The sequence below is a fragment of the Apium graveolens genome, chromosome 6 (genome assembly GCF_009905375.1).
Source record: "Apium graveolens cultivar Ventura chromosome 6, ASM990537v1, whole genome shotgun sequence".
Taxonomy (NCBI): Eukaryota; Viridiplantae; Streptophyta; class Magnoliopsida; order Apiales; family Apiaceae; genus Apium; species Apium graveolens.
In genome coordinates, this window is record NC_133652.1 from 124443733 (window position 1) to 124457284 (window position 13552).

The window sequence follows — 13552 nt, forward strand, 5'->3', positions numbered from 1 at the left end:
TAAATAATCAGAGTCATAAGTTCTCGAATAACGGAGTCATAAGTCCTCGAATGAATATTCAAATAATATTCATTAAATAAAAATAATGTTATCGAATAAACCTTATTCGATTAATAGTTTTGAAAACTATATTTATATATATATAAATATATATAATATACTCGGGAACATCGACTCCCGGTTTTAGAAAATGTTCACCTTTGGGTCCCCTATACTAAGGGTATACGCAATTACTGCTTATCTCTAGCATAGGTATTATGCACTTATAAGCATTTGAATCAACAGATATATATCAAGATTACGAAACAGACATGCATATATCCCATATCAGCATGCTCCAATATATCGCAAGATTTGCTAATTAACCATCATGCATCTATCACAAGATAATGCATATACATATATTTACATCACAACACAGTATAACGGGTAGAAAACTTGCCTGAGTGTTCCCGAATAGACTTAAGCTTAGAGTGGGTCCGATAACCTATGAACAACAACATAAGTCAGAATTAAACCCCGGTCACTTAAGAAACTAGACTTTAACCAATTGAACCCTAACGTTCGCTTATGGTCACTCATATGCTTAACGAATCACCTAAGTCGTTCGAGTACCCTCGGCTCCACCATTTTTAATAAATTAACCATTAAGAATTTTAAAGTGATTCTTTCGCGAGTACCTTACCAACTGCCTAATCCACTTAACATAATTTTTTCATACCCCAATTAGTCATTTAAAGTCCTTAACCAAGGTTTCAAAGTAAGGCGAGGTGTAATAGTTCGGTCGCGAAACGTCGTTACTTAAAACAGTCGTTTCTCCTAAACCATACATCGGATTCAAACGAACCACATATCAAAACGAAGCTCGTAACATGAACTATCTAATTATGGCAATGGTCAAAACCTAAAAGTGAGTTCACGGGTCCTAATGTTAAGAACAAAAACAGTCTAGGGTAATCGGATATTACCTTGTAAATTAGCAAGTGGAGGAGCTTGGACTTCCCTTTTTCTAAGAAAGAAGTCGAGAGCTTCATGAAGAAAAGAGAGGAAATGAATTTTTTTTGCTTGCTTGGTGTATTTGTGTGGTGTTTTGTTAGCTTGGTTAGTTTAGAATTTACCATGGTAAATAATGCTTGGCTACAAATCAACCAACAAAACAATCTCACTTGTCATGCTTATGTCATCAATCTTATGTCATCTTCCCATGCTTGTCCTCTTCTTATTGGTTTGATTACATCATCCTCACTAACCTCTTTGATTAGCTCCTAATTACTTGGCTAATGACCGCTGATCTGTTATACGGTTCGCTTAACTTTCGTTTTTGTTTATCGTTTGAGGGATCATACCCGGGATCTTATTACTTGGGTTTCCTTAACCTTTCTCAATACATTATATTCCTTTTATGATGCTCTCTTATAATCCTTGAATTTAAATCCTTTTTATCCTGTTACCTTATACTCAATTCTTTCGGTATCTGGTAGATTTCCGGGAAAAATTAAAGTGTTCGAATTTGGATTCTGACGATCTTTACATACACTTATATATCATATAGAGTACTAATAAGATCTCAGAATAACAATAAAAGAACCCCTACATAGTGTGGCATGAAAAGTTTTTCTTATTCAGCATAATCAGCAAAATCACTATTCATAAGGATTTCAAAAAAATTCCAAAAATTGGGGTTATTACAGTCTCCCCTCCTTAAAAGGATTCTGTCCCGGAATCAGATAGAAAATGAATAGGGATGCTCTCTTAGCATTGCACTTTCTAAGTCTCAAGTAAATTTTCCCACATAGTGGTTCTACCACCAAACTCTGCCTAGTTTGATAACCCTTCTTCTAAGCACTTGTTCCTTTTCGATCTATAACCCTTTCTGGTTGCTCCATATAGGTTACGTTTGGTTGCATGCCTATGCGCTCATGTGCCCCTATTTGTCTGGCATCCAAATTATACTTCCTTAACATTGATACGTGGAACACGTTATGAACTTGCTACAGGTTCGGGGGTAGGGCTAGCTCATATGCTAACTTCCCAATACGTCTTAATATCTCCAAGGGTCCAACACTTCGTGGGCTTAGCTTTCCTTTCTTTCCGAACCACATCCATCTTTTCCAAGAGAATACCTATAACAGCACTAGGTCCCCTACTTCCTATTCCTTGTCCTTTCGTGTCAATTCAACATACTTCTCATGTCCATCTTGGGCTACTACCAGCCGTCTTCTGATTAGATCTATTATATCCCTGGTCCTTTGGACTACTGCGGGTCCGAGCATCTTGCGCTCTACAACTTCATCCTAACATAAGGGAGATCGACATTGTCTTCCCTCAAGGATCTCATAAGGCGACATCTCGATAATGACATATGATCTATTGTCGTGAGAAAACTCAATCCGCGTTAAGTGATCATTCCAAATTCTTTCAAGTCTATTGCACAGACTCTCATCATAGCTTCTAGCATTATAGCTTTTGTTTCTCAATACTCCTTCTTTTCTGGTTCGTAAGCGTTACTATCCTCTGTACAGAATACTATTCTAGATATACCTTTACTCGCTAGAGTTTTATAACCTTTTAATAACCACGTCAACCTTAGTATCACGAACGTGTTTCCATTCCGAATACCACCATAACTTTGCTACTCCTTTTTCAGCTGTTTCTATTTTCCAAAGTTTGATCAATCATATAGAAGTAAATGAATTTGTTGAGAGATCACTATGATCATGAACACTTGTTCTATTGCATAGTTAGTACAGAAGGTGGCCAGCCTTTAGTACTTGACAAGCAATTAAACAATAGATGGTATCCTACTAAGCTTCTATCACACAGATAGATAGTCATTCGACAATACCTCCCCTTCTGGAAGGGTTGTTCTTCTCAGCTTATACAAAATGAAAAGAAAAGAACGAATTGAAGAGAATTGTATATATATATATAAAAAATACTGCCACAAAAGATCTGGCTTGGAATCTACCTCTGAACTATAGAGGTTTGTCACAAGAGAACAAAACATATATATCTATATCAATATCCAGTATTATCGTATCGCATTTCACATGCTTAAATATTTTTGCTATTTCATCCATCATTCTATGGACCCATGCTCTTCCTCGAGCTTATACTCAATCACCTTTGAAACTCCCTTGACAGCAAAAATCGAATCTCGGATTTCATTCTAGACATCATAGTTACTAGAATCCATTGTTATTCCGTAACCTTCTTCGTATAGTAATATTAATCTTTATCGATAAGAAGGAATAAATATATCATAGGTAAATGATCGCCTTAGTTATTCTACCGATGATTACTTATACATCACCACAACCCGATTAATGGTACCCAATCTCAACATCCATTACACTACAACTCTCACGGTTGTAATCGGCTCATTATTCAAAGAATCGTTGTTGCATTACTATGGTCCACCACTGACCTACTGTCGTCATTCGTTTTCCTTGGAATCTTAATAGCTAACCATATGGAGTCCATACATGTCGTATAGAATTCTTCTAAGGAGTTAACATAATCACCATTCATAATTCATGAAGAACACTCCAAATTCTGACGTACTTTCATGACACGAAGCAGATAAAATTGCAGAAGAGTTTCAATCAAAGCAATGATAGCAGGTTAATACCATTCTTAATCATATGCCTTAAATAGAAGACTTAACTCAAAGGTTCGTCTAGTCCTTTTTGAAACATGGTCCTGGCTTATCTCAAGATAGTACCTTCTAAGATAGATAGCCCGCTCATGGCGATTACACGAGTTAAACTTTTACCAACTACTATTACGGTTGGGTATTGCACAGTCATCAGAAGGAATGTCAATCTTCCAAACCATAATACAACCTTCACAGCTTTAACCATCATCACTGTATTCCTTTGGCACAAGCGTCTATAATTATCCTCTTACCTTTAAGGTGTCGGCCACCTCTTTGGCCTTTCCTGATAGTAAAATTTCCTTACGGTCAATGTCATTTTAACCACCTCCAAATAAATTTTCTACCTCATTTCAATCACTGCTTATGTGAAGATGTTTTCCTTAAAATTTGATGAGTAAAAAAAAATATCACCATTTTTCCATAAGTTATTGCCTCAGTCTTTAGAGGTTAATCATTGTCACGACTGAATCTCAATCATACTTAGAACATATTTTATCTTAGGTCCTAATTGCCCTGAACAATTTCGACCTTTACTGGTTCGATCCATACTTTCTCGTGGTTTAACACGTGCCCCACTTGGCATCATTATAATTACGTCATATTTCCTTTATCAACATTTCTATTCTTGAGAATTTTGAATATTACCTTTCTCCTTGTAAAACCTCTAAGGTTATCCTTGAATCGTTCCTCTTGTATTCCCTAGATACAGGGCATATCAAAATACCATTTACTAATACTAGAACCATTGTCTATGTACTTCTGAAAAATTTCTCTACTGATCTTTAAAGGTTGTTATTACCTTAATCCTTTCCAATTCATACTGTCAAAACTCATACCATCCCTTATTAAGGGTGAAATGCCAACCTTTATGCATTCCCCTAGGATTCATTTTAAGTTACCGATGTTCTATCCTTAATTCCACCTTTAAAAAGGTACATGCATCCTTTCATGGATAAATCAAGTCATATATCCCTGATAAGGGTGTCTTATTCAATCATTCTCACCTCAATAATATATGCCTAATTTCACAATAACATCTGTATTGAAAATGAGGTCAATCAATATGGCCTCCAAAGGATAACAACGGTTATCCACTTTTCTTATCTAATTTGGTAACGATAACAAGGATGTTCTGGAAGATATTGGTCGTGTTCAACGTGAACTTCTTAATAATTCCTTATTTACTTTTGTTGTTTATCTCAACAGTCATCTCAATATTGGGATATCTTTCATACCTGGCGTCTCCCTTTCTGGGTATCAAGCCACCGGTCTTACACTTCACATTCTTGAAGGTCACTTCCTTCATCCAATTTTCCTAATTTTTTACTTCCTTGTCTCCTCAGTCTATCCGCGTCTCATTATTTATCCTTCGAACTATCTCAAGGTTTCCTCGAATCCTCCCAACTTACAGGGGATAAAATATATGTATCTCTTATTCCTTCAATCATCAACTTTAACTCATGGTGAATCACCCTCATCCTGACGATTACATACTTTTCTATTTCTATTGCTACGAGTCTTTAGGGTTTCCTCATACCCAACTCCCTTATCATTCCTCAAACTCTATTGCCTTTATATTCCTTTCCACTTCAGTTTCTTTTTATTTTCCTTTCTCTTATCATTATTTGTTGGCTCTCTGCCTTCATTCATCACTTTTTCTTGGCACAATATGATCTATTTCGATAATTCAGACTGTCTTGCAATCTCAAACAGCGTTTCGGTACCGGCTCCGGTTACCTTCACTTCTATTTCCATTTTCTCAAAATCTCTTATCAACTCTCCCAAAGACATTTTCATCTTGATTCTCTCCTTTATACTAAGGGCATTAGCCACCATTTTGGCTTTCGCTGGATGATAAAGAATCTCATAATCATAATCCTTGATTAGCTCTAACCACCTCCTCTGGCGCATGTTGAGCTCTTTCTACGTAAAAATATACTAGAGCTCCTACGGTTTGTGTAAATCTTGCACTTCTCTCCATACAAGTAGTGCCTCCAATCTTTAGGGAAAAACTATGGCCACGAGCCCAAGCTCATGGGTGGGGATATCGAATTTTATATTCCCTTAATTGTCTTGACGCACACGCGATTACCTTGTTGTGCTGTATAAGAAGCACCCTAATTCCTTATATGAAGCGTCACTGCACATCCCAAAAACTCATTTTCCATCCGGCAACGCCAACATAGGGGTCGTCACCAACCTTTGCTTCAGTTCTTGAAAGCTGTTCTCGCATTTCTCTGTCCATTCAACCTTCTCAGTCTTACGAGTAAGCCGCGTTAAAGGGGCTATTATCTTTACAAACTTGAACGAACCTCCGGTAGTGACCGGCCAATCCTACCTCTGGTAGTCGCCCTAACCATGGTTATCAATTCCTCAGTGGTCCTTTATTCATTCTTTTCAGGATCCCCCACGGGATCCTCCTCAGCAACAATCCCTTCTAGGACAACATCCTCAACCGCTACATCCTCAATATGAACATCATCCGGTCCTGCGTTAGGACGCTCTATCGGATCCACAATCTGATCTCCAATAAGTAATAAAACATCATCGCGTTGTTGCTCCTCAACCTTAGGGTTCGGAGTCCCGCTACCATATACGATAACGAACTACGCTTCTATCGCTACATTTATAAGGGTTCCCATAAGGGTTTTAACTGTCAGTACTACGTTAGGTAGCCCGACTATGAACTTGGCAAGAGTTCTTATTATCTTAGTGAACTTATTATCTTAACATCACATCATCTCTGAGGTTTATAACGCTTAGCTCTGATACCATTTCAGTAACACCCCAAAATCCGGGGTCGGGAATTCGGGTTGTCACGAGTTCCATTTCCCTTATCAATACTTAATCTTAACAGTCAACCAACTATTGCGTACTGTGACCCCACAATATACACACACACCACAAGTTATAGTCTCAGAGATGAATACCAAAAATAACACAAGTCATTTTATTCCACAATTATAAGTCATTACACCTCAAAAGGGTTTCTGAATAAATTTACATATTCTTTGCCATTATTACAATTCATAAATATACATAAGTCTGGTACATCAAAAGTTGAAAGCCTAGCCTATTGGTAGATCCTACCTCAGCTACAATGGCATCAACGCCTACAGGAAACTGCAGAACGTTTCCTATTCGCTCGCGAATTGGGAGCTCGATCATGTTCATCTTGTCTATCTGTTGTTGTGTGATGAAAGAAGAAATCAAGGGTGAGCAACAAGCCCACCAAAATAATATGTAGAATAATTAACAATATATGAGCATTCTCATAGTACTCATGAAAGTCTTGGTCAAAAGAAATGAACCAAGTTTGATCTCTTATGCGACCAAGTCATAAAATATTCAGTATATATACATATATATTTTTCACAATCTTTGAAATCCTCTAACCTGTATAATATACACAGAGTTCCAGTTTATAACTGTATAAAAATATCGTTGCAAGGTGATCTCATATATCTAACCTTGTCTCAACATTTTTTCTGAAAATCTTTGTCATGCATAAGATAATCAATAACCAGATATAAGTTGAAAATATGAAGTTACAAGATACCCCAATATACTTATATCTTTCCCAAATACTACTTGAACTACCACCGTTCAAGTTATAATCAGTTTCAAAAGTTCATCACATAGATGAGACTACAAGATAAGACTTAAATAGATTCAATCCTTGAAATATCATTATAAATAATGAAGTTACGAGATACTTCATTAAGTCCCGATATATATATATACACCTATATATATAAATTCATACACTCCTTTAAAACCTCTGTTATTAAAATAATAAACAGAGTTGCAATATCCAATGAATTTGGAAAGGAGAAAACCTTGGCATAAACCTGATATCTTGCTGATCAGGCAAAGATACCAATAAGTAACCTTTTCTACTAGTAGATGGACGAATTCCCCACTGGTCATCACCCTGGCCGCAATAGGACCTTATGTTGGACTGCCACTCAGCCACTTACGCATTTGATGGACTCCCACTGAGCCACTTACACTTTCATGGATGCCCACTGAGCCCATGTTGCTTATGCTGACTCAATAGATGGACTTACTTCCCGAACGTTAGGTAAGTAATCAATTCATTTATCAAAACAGCAACCTTGTTGCGAATATAAATACACCATAGAGCCGGATCCCTCAGGTTTTGAGCGAGTATTTAAATCCCCTTTGAAAGAAAGATCTTAAATATAAAAATGAGTTTTGGGATCCGCTCTAACCTTTAAAATCATTTTGAAGACTCGAAAACACTTTTAAGAATGTTTGGAGTAATGCTGATTTAATAAAATAAATCAGTCCCAATATATTAGAAAACATCTGAATATTATTATTTAAATAATATTCCCATAAGGATAATCTCTATATAAATAATTTGAAGTAGAAGTTTTAAAACTCATACTTGAAATGAATATTAAATAACCAAAGATATACTTATACGAAAGTACTATCTTTATTTGAATAATCGAAAAAAAGTTTGATTATCGAAACATTATTCTTTAATAAAATAAAGAATATTAATTAGTAAACAATCGGAGTCATAAGTCCTCGAATGAATATTCAAATAATATTCATGAAATAAAATAACGAAGTCATAAGTCCTCGAATGAATATTCAAATATTATTGATTAAATAAAAATAAAGTTATCGAATAAACCTTCTTCGATTAATAGTTTTGAAAACTATATATATATATATAAATATATATAATATACTCGGGAACATCGACTCCCGGTTTTAGAAAATGTTCACCTTTGGGTCCCCTATACTAAGGGTATACGCAATTACTGCTTATCTCTAGTATAGGTATTATGCACTTATAAGCATTTGAATCAACAGATATATATCAAGATTACGAAACAGACATGCATATATCCCATATCAGCATGCTCCAATATATCGCAAGATTTGCTAATTAACCATCATGCATCTATCACAAGATAATGCATATACATATATTTACATCACAACAACAGTATAACGGGTAGAAAACTTGCCTGAGTGTTCCCGGATAGACTTAAGCTTAGAGTGGGTCCGATAACCTATGAACAACAACATAAGTCGGAATTAAACCCTGGTCGCTTAAGAAACTAGACTTTAACCAATTGAACCCTAACGTTCGCTTATGGTCACTCCTATGCTTAACGAATCACCTAAGTCATTTGAGTACCCTCGGCTCCACCATTTTTAATAAATTAACCATTAAGAATTTTAAAGTGATTCTTTCATGAGTACATTACCAACTGCCTAATCCACTTAAAATAATTGTTTCATACCCCAATTAGTCATTTAAATTCCTTAACCAAGGTTTCAAAGTAAGGCGAGGGGTAATGGTTCGGTCGCGAAACACCGTTACTTAAAACGGTCGTTTCTCCTAAACCGTACATCGGATTCAAACGAACCACATATCAAAACGAAACTCGTAACATGAACTATCTAATCATGGCAATGGTCAAAACCTAACAGTGAGTTCACGGGTCCTAATGTTAAGAACAAAAACAGTCTAGGGTAATCGGACATTACGACGGCTATGTTTACGCGATTACCAATTTCGTACAACTCCAATTCAATTCACAAACAACCCACAATCATCACCATTCCACCATCATTCAACCACAATACAATATCATTCAACCATAACTCAATATCTCAACTTATTCATCTAAACCAAGTCAAAAATGTGGCCAAGAACTTTAAATCCAACAAGTATCACTCCTAACTCCAAAATCAACAAAACCACTTACTAAACAAAGCTCTAAACATGGTTACACACCCATTACACTAACCCATCATCTAAACATTAGGAAATCCAAATAACAAAACTTAAGACTAAGATCATGAAGAGTTATACCTTCTTTGAAGCTTTTAATCCATGAAAGATCCTTGAAATGCCCATGGAAGCCTTAATCTAACCTCCTACAAGCTTGATCTTTCAAAGAAATCAAGAACACAAAAATTAATTTCAAGAAAGTACTATTCACCATCTTCTTGAATGATTTATAGGAAATGCTAGGAAAGGATTTTGAAGCTAAGATTCCTAGGAAGTATGTAACTTAACTAGGAGAAGCTAGGATAATTACCTTGTAAATTGGCAAGTGGAGGAGCTTGGACTTCCCTTTTTCTAAGAAAGAAGCCGAGAGCTTCATGAAGAAAAGAGAGGAAATGAATTTTTTTTGCTTGCTTGGTGTATTTGTGTGGTGTTTTGTTAGCTTGGTTAGTTTAGAATTTACCATGGTAAATAATGCTTGGCTACAAATCAACCAACAAAACAATCTCACTTGTCATGCTTATGTCATCAATCTTATGTCATCTTCCCATGCTTGTCCTCTTCTTATTGGTTTGATTACATCATCCTCACTAACCTCTTTGATTAGCTCCTAATTACTTGGCTAATGACCGCTGATCTGTTATACGGTTCGCTTAACTTTCGTTTTCGTTTATCATTTGAGGGATCATACCCGGGATCTTATTACCTGGGTTTCCTTAACCTTTCTCAATACATTATATTCCTTTTATGATCCTCTCTTATAATCCTTGAATTTAAATCCTTTTTATCCTGTTACCTTATACTTAATTCTTTCGGTATCTGGTAGATTTCCGGGAAAAATCAAAGTGTTCGAATTTGGATTCTGACGATCTTTACATACACTTATATATCATATAGAGTACTAATAAGATCTCAGAATAACAATAAAAGAACCCCTACATAGTGTGGCATGAAAAGTTTTTCTTATTCAGCATAATCAGGAAAATCACTATTCATAAGGGTTTCAGAAAAATTCCAAAAATTGGGGTTATTACATGAAGTATGTGTTATTATGAAATGTTTAAGTAAAGCATTTCGTCCAAGTGACGTGTCGGTCGATATCGAGAAGCGTAATCGAAATGCTGAGCGTCGGGCCGTCAGGTAGAACGTGACCCGGAACGCGTAAAAAGGAATAATATTAAAGAAGGATAAATTTCTATGATCAGACATGAGTAGAGATGTGTTCTTATGTGTGCTTACTTGTCTGTATGCATGATTATGTGATCTGTTGACATTTTTATGGATTTAAGGGAATTATTTGATTTAAATAAAGGTTTATTTAACCTTCGCGCATTTTTATAAAATTATCAGAGTAGGATAAAGGAATGAGAATTGTTCTGTTATCTTCAAAATAGTCCTAGAGACTTTCTAAAAATGATGAATGGATTTATTTGGTGGTCATTGTATTTTAAATTGATTTTTATGTGGAAAAAATGTTATTATTAAAGCGAACTTGCGAAAATCATATAAAATCAACCGTACGCTCAAAATCTTATTATGAGTAATGGTTGGAAAGCTAATTTTGAGATCTACATTTTAAAATTGTCAATCGTTATAATTTTCAACTTTCTGAGAGAGATATATTTATTATTCCACAATATTCTATGGGAGTAAAAAGAGAAAGGAAAATCAATTTAAAAGGGGAATTAGAGAAGTACTAAATTGCCCTTGTCCTTATTATCTATAAACTCATCCTCCCCCTTCCTTTTCTTTCTTTCTCCCGTGCACACCATTCTCTCTTTTCTCTCTTTCTTCCTCACTCTCTCTCTCGACTACTCTCTCTCTCTTGGCTCTCTTTTCTCTCTTGGTATACTACTTGTTCCTTTGATAAATCTCACCAATACTTCTCAAAATCTCTTGATAAACACATATAAGTAGGTATTAGATAGTGCATGTGTGTATATCCACTTGCATGCAAGCTCGATGTGTGTGTGTGTGTTCATACTTTGATGCGTGTATATGTATGTATATATGTTCCAATATATGTTTAAGGAGGTGATTTTATGATTGAAAAATGATTCTTAAAGCTAAATGAGTCTTGCATGTGCCTTGTGTGTGCATTAATCGGAGGTCACAAGGTTGGAAACCTCGAAATGAGGCACCACCGAGAAACCACCGCCACCGGTGATGAACTCCGGTGAACCGGTGGTGAGTTGTGATGTTAAAACTGAACTCTAATTCCACAAAACTTGATTTTTAGTGTTTGCATGCTTGGTTTGTTTGAATTTCAAAAAGGGTTTTGATTTTTAAAAGTTAAGTTGATAATTGTTTGATAAGAATGAGTTGTTGAAGATTAAGTCTATAAATTATGATTTGATTTGAATGACTAGATGTATTTAAAGCTAAATTAGACCATGCATATGTTTATTTGATGTAAAAGCTGCATAGGGCTTTGGTTTATTAAGAAGGAATTGATTATAGTTGATAAAAATGATTGTTTGATGATTGTTTGGAAGTGATAAGTTGAATGGAGTGTTTAATGGGATTAGGAAGAAGAAATTCGAATATAAATATGAGATTATAAGTTGCCTTGGTTCGAATTTTATTGATAAAGAAAGAAGAATTAAATTGGTGTGTTGTTCTTGCTTGAATTCATTAGAATTTAGGATTAAACCATGGAAAGATGCTTGCATGCTATGTATGAGATCAAAAATTGAAATGCATGTCGATTGTTCTTGAAAATTCGAATGATATAGTTGTTTTTATGAGAATATTAAGTCGGATTAAGTGAATGTTTGATCGATTATATGTTATATGGATTTGGTATAAAAATTTGCTTGAATTTGGGAGATGTTTATAGGAAGGCCGAATGGTTTATAGTACTTAAAAATGTCAAATTCTAATTTAAGTGCTTGAATGGATCATGAAGATTAGTTAAGGATTGTATGTAAGATTTTGCTTGATCTGCTATGTTTGGTTCGAATTAAAGTATAAAAGAAAGGGGATGATTGATTTGTGTTAACTATGGTTGTCGTGTTGGTTTAAAGATGACTTTAGGGTCGTTATTGTAAGTTTTGTCGTTTGTTTATTCGTATAAGAATTTCAAGTATAAAGAGCTATGTGTACTAATATAAAGTATGATTTGACTTCGAGTTGAGATAAGGATGTTTATAAGTCGATTGTCGAGTATATAAAGGTGTAAAGGTTAAGAGTAAAGTATATGACGTGTGATGTGCTATGTGCTTATGTGTATAAGATATACTCGTACATTCGAGTCAAGGGTATAATCGAGCTATCGTATTGAGTAATCGTTCCAGGAACGAGAGTTGAGAAACTGATTAAGATTTTGGTTTTATAGTAGATTCGGAGCGTGAGGGCATTCAGGCTAGGAAAGGAAATGGTATACTAGGTGGCAGTAGTTCAACCTTCAGGAAAGCGAATTCAGGCAAGTAACTCTCATTACTTGTGAGAATAGTTATAGAGAGGTTATTGTTCATACCCTGTTTTTGATCTTGATAAACTGTTATTGATAAGCTTACTGATTCAACCCTTTGGTAACCTGTCCTTTCTGTTCAAGTTATTTGTTAAGCCATGAATTGTATTGAACCCTATAATTACCTTTACGAACCCTTTTTAATGATACCTTATTTCTTGATCACCCTATTGATCCTTGAAATAGATATTGATCCTTCTGATTTAAGTACCTTGTTATCCCTGATTCAGAATCCTTAGAGTTGTTCCTTGCTTGTCTTTGAATTACTTCCTTAATTTTGTTTTCTTGAAATTTGACTTAAGAATGAGTTTCGACTCGAAAGAGTCTGAATAATTTCATATTCTTGGTAATAAATAAAATAAATTTAGAAAAACCTACTTTTTCCAACTCAAGGTTTTCCAAACGAATTCCTGATGGATTGGATTGGGACGTAAGAGGCTAGTGGGACTAGTCCAGTCATGGTAAGAGGCTAGCGGGGCTAGTCCAATTTAAGGCTGAAATTATACCGATTGGTACCTTAAAGACCGGATGGAGGTCGGTACGGGCTGATCACCCGTATTATAATGAAATGGAAAGATAAAGTGATCCAATCAAGGGTTCTATATTGATTATTTAAAATGGAACTAAAACATCATGTTCAGTA